Source organism: Hesperophylax consimilis, chromosome 20 (assembly GCF_061612785.1).
Source record: "Hesperophylax consimilis isolate HC1 chromosome 20, BYU_Hcon_1.0, whole genome shotgun sequence".
NCBI lineage: Eukaryota > Metazoa > Arthropoda > Insecta > Trichoptera > Limnephilidae > Hesperophylax > Hesperophylax consimilis.
Window position 1 is genome coordinate 20,980,001 of NC_142855.1, and position 4,699 is coordinate 20,984,699.

At 33.7% G+C, this 4,699-nt stretch overlaps 1 long non-coding RNA gene across 1 annotated transcript; it reads left to right on the forward strand.

The window, feature by feature from the left end:
- The first annotated feature begins 2,694 nt into the window (after positions 1–2,694).
- Positions 2,695–4,123, forward strand: LOC149414319 (uncharacterized). Its single transcript, XR_016304028.1, has 4 exons — positions 2,695–2,787; positions 3,017–3,175; positions 3,503–3,633; positions 3,838–4,123. It is a non-coding gene; the product is annotated as an uncharacterized LOC149414319 (long non-coding RNA).
- Positions 4,124–4,699: the final 576 nt, after the last annotated feature.

Consider the following 4,699-nt stretch of genomic DNA (forward strand, 5'->3'; position numbering starts at 1 on the left):
GATCTTTGAAAGGTTTTAAATCCCATCATTTTAAGTGATTTGGACTTAATGTCATTAATGTGTAAATCAAATATAAATCTAGAATCAAGAGTAATTCCTAGATCTCTTATAGAAGACACTTTTTTAAGAATAATCTTATTAATAACATAGGAAAAATTCTTTATAACCTTATTTAGAGTAAAGTTTAAAATATTACATTTTTCAAAATTTAAGTGCATATCATTGACAGTAGGTACATCAGTTATTTAGTAAGTGTTATCCAATTAACCGACAATAGATCTTGTTGACATTTATTATAGTTTCCTTTCCTGAAGTTATAATTTGAATCATTTTTCTTATTTTCTAAGAAATTATTTTTATTTTGTTTTACCTTAATTTCAAATGAAGGGTGATAATTATCTAATTTGGCCTGGTGCTGTACCTATGTATATCTATGTAAACTTTATCAGACAAAATAAGGTCTAATAAATTTTCATTTCCATTGAGTACATAGTTAAATTGATAGAAATTACAAATTGATAAAAGGTTGACAAGACTGTGTGCTTTCTGGCTTTTATAATTAGAAGGAGAAAGGACATTATTTTTAAACGAAGTGTCAGGTAACCATTTAGTTTCTGGCAAATTGAAATCACATGTAATAATGAACTGTGAATTGGAATTTGAATGCCTTAAATATAAATCCTGTAATTTTACGATCTGACTGCAATAATTATCAACAGTTACATTAGTAGGAATGTAGACGACACAAATAAAAATTAATAAGTTTTAATGAGTATTGGACTTGATCACGAGCCACAAATCTTCATTGTCACTTTCCCACTCAGTTTTTCTAGAAACAAGAAGTTTTTTAGAAACGGCGGCTAGAACTCCACCACCTTCTTTAGACACAGATTTGGTGGACTCGCGATCTCTTCTAAATACTATGTAGGGTCAGTGGGCCGGTTGTGGCCATTGGGCCGGTTCTGGCCATTTTCAACTTTACAAGTCGAAATATAAGCTAAATAAAATCGAATCTTTTTTTAACCCTATGGCAAAATGCATATTTGTCAATGGTCTTCATTGACAAGTGACACAATAAATCTTATTGTTAACAGTTTGTGTTTGGTCGATGCGAATAAGTGTTGCGGAATTTTTTATTGAGATTGTTATCCAAAACCTTAAGGAACCCACTGTAAGTAGGGAATGCAATCCCGGTATACCGGGATCCCGAAATACCGAGATCCCGCAGACATTTAGCGGGACTAATCGAGAATTACCTTCAATTCACTTACAATGCGCTAATGACTATTGTGCACAACCAGCGTGGAAGCTGAACGAGCTTTTTCAGCCGCTGGCTACCTTGTGTCCAATATCAGAAGCCGTTTTTCCGATGAGACAATTAACTTTTTTACGAAGCTATTTCCAAAATGTTTAATTAAACTTATGATGCTCATTGTACAAGAATATTATTTATCGTGTGAACGTTATTATTAAAGTTTCGTTTCAGTTTCAGTGCCGGCAATCCGGGCGTTTATTTTATTTTCATTTGTCACATAGATTTCTTTTACCCACCTCACTAAACAAAGTCTTTTCCGAGGCGGGTATGTTATGTAAATTTATGCCGTATCTTATTCTTTGCCAATTTATGACTTAAACTTTACCTATGTCTAACTAAAGGTATACCTATTAATAAATCATTTAAAATGTCCCAAAGAACTTGTTTTATTATAGGTATAAATTTAAAAGTCTAAAAACAAGGTTGGTAGATCGAGGTATTAGGTCTTTATACTATTGATTAGATATTATCTAAGTCCACTCTGCTGGATCCCGCAAATACCTGGATCCAGCGGGACTAATATTGTTCAGTCCCGCAAATACCTGGATTGACATTTCCTGGCGGGATTGCATTCCCTAACTCTAAGTAGTCTTAATATATATTTGTAATCTTTTTGATGTTTTATTTGACAACAAGTTGTACCCATTATAAAAGGGTAAAGTTATATGTTTTTGAGGTTATTTTTAGCAAATTGGTTGTTTAAACATGATTTTTCGATGTGGCCATTACTGACACAAGAATTTATACAAATGTATGGGTTGTGGCCACGTTGGTGGCCACAAGTGGCTCCCATACAGTACTAGTTTTGGCCATTATCTAAAAAAATGTACATATCCGCTAATTTTGATATTTTAACTTAATAAATTATTATGTTTCTTCTTTAGAACTGTGAAAATGACTGGCAAATAAGAAAAAAGATGCTATTGAGCATCAAGCTAAATTATTATTAGCCTTAAGCTAAATGACAGCATTCGTCAACGACTGCTATCGTTTGCGAAATATAGCTGTCCGTCGCTTGTAACATCTTTTCTTAACTATTAAGCGATTCTCGTTCTTCTGATAGCCTTACAAGTTCGATTTTGGAGAGATCTAGTAAAAAATCCTAAAGAAGCGTGGTTAAGAGCATCTACGAAATTGTTAAGAGATTATTGAAAACACAAATTGGTGAAATATAATTAAGTGACGCAAGGTTTCTAACTAAAACTCATAAAAACAAATACTTTGTATTATAATGCATTTTAATAACTGCTTATTTTATTTATGAATGACATAAATAAGCCATTTATCGAAGATTTACGTTTTGTGAAAAGGTACTTACCTCGCTGGATAGTAATGACTTTGTTACAGATTCACCACTTCTAAAGTGACGTTTGCTGTCAAATGTCAAACTAAAGCGGCCGAACGGCGCATTTATGTTGTCACCGTTTTCGTGTTCGTTTGCTAATTAACTTGACAAAATTGTTTAAAATGAGGTAAGCAAAAGCTATATGTTGTAAGTAAAAGCATGAAATCATTTAGATGCTTTTCACCCCAGACTGAAACGTAATTAACAACGTATTATGTCTGTGTACAATTGCATTTTTAGGTTAAAAAGTGAGACAGCTATTTTATTATTATCTTTCGTGTACATCATTGTGTTTGAAACCTAAGAATAGTGTGTAATAGTTACATGTCATCAATTGTCGTAAAATTCAATTTCAGTGTGCAGCAACAGAGTGGCACGGTCAAGACAATTCGATAAATGCTGCTGGTGGATCCATGACAGCCGAGCCAATCTTTTAAAATGGAGACGACATTTAAAACCTAGGAGATTAATTAAATAATGCTGGTGCACACAAGACTATAATCCAATCGCAAAAAGTAAGTTTATTTATCCACTTTGAATAGTGCCTGTTCGACAATGTGTAGTCAATTGAAGGACTAGATGTGCCCAAAGTCCTTCCCAATGACGATGTACGTAGTTTATTTATGTTGTATGGCGCTATATCATGTTTAACAAGTACATGACTGATATTGTGTGTCGAAATGCATAGCGGTTAAACACAAGATACCTTTGGCAGAGAGGATATGCCGAGTCAAAATACCTGATAAGTGTATACACAAATTTATTTGTTAGTTTATATAATATGTTTTACTAAATAATCAAATTTCATAAGATAGAATTTGATATGTTTATTTATTTCATAGAGATCTCTTCTTGCACGTGGATGTCGCTGATGAGCCTCCTGTACTTGTAGAGATGCTCCTCCCACAGTAGACAGACCTCCCCCTCCCCAAGCCAACCCAGAGGCCAAGGGGAAGACCTCGATTCGTAGCAGGTAATTCTTTATACAAATAAAGTAGCTTCACGTCCATTTAATCTAAGTTCGCAGGAAAACCAAGCACGATCGTATACATCAAGTAAATAAAACAATAAATAGTTTTGTTTATTTATATGCATTTAAATTATATTTTATAATGTTCGTAAAATCAATTTAAAATTAATATACATATATCAATTTAATAGTTATAAATTTTTTCAGACCGAAACGAGAGCAGAGCTGATGAGAAGCTGATGGATCAGCAGAACGGCGCTATGTTGGTGAAGAAATCTGGTTCATCGATTCTGCTTATCCTGCGTGGATTGTGCTACACGACGTATGAATTTATAATTCTGGTCGATCGTGCAGACTCATACAAATATTCTTTTTGTTTTTAAATCGAATATAATATCAATATCTTTGAAGTAAATATAATGTTTCCCGTTCTATGTTAAGGGAAGACAATATTATTTGTTGTGTACTTGTTTTTGTTGAGAAATTATTTATAATTATGTGTTGTCAATAAAACGTTTATTATGTACTACATGTCATGAATTATTTATACCTATGAGCTATGAGTTTTCCTATTTCATGCCAGAGTTCCATAACACAAGGAACGCAGCTTCATCACTTTGCATTTACATCCAAGGTAACCAAGTTCGGATCACAAATCTGAAATGTTAATTTTTTATTATAATATGACTTTCTTGTGCATATTAAATTACACAAAATGAAGAGCTCACCATTTGCACGTTTAAGGAGCATTGCAGTACATATATTCCTGTACTGCAGGACCAACAATAGCTATATGAGTGAAGTCAATTTCTCCTATATTACCAGGGAAAGGATCACCGGACTGCTCAAATATTTGTCTAGCCTTTTGCCTATCTGCAGTAGTCAAAGGAAATTTAACCCACGTCTGGAGTAGTGTGTCGTTGATGGCCGATGAAACATTTAATATGCATCAGCTAACCGACGACTGACACAGCCAAGCCCCACTCGTGACCTATTCCTCTCTGGTACGAGCCCACAGCATAAAATCTTACTGCAGTAAGTTACCTGTGAAAAATTCAGCTATTAATAG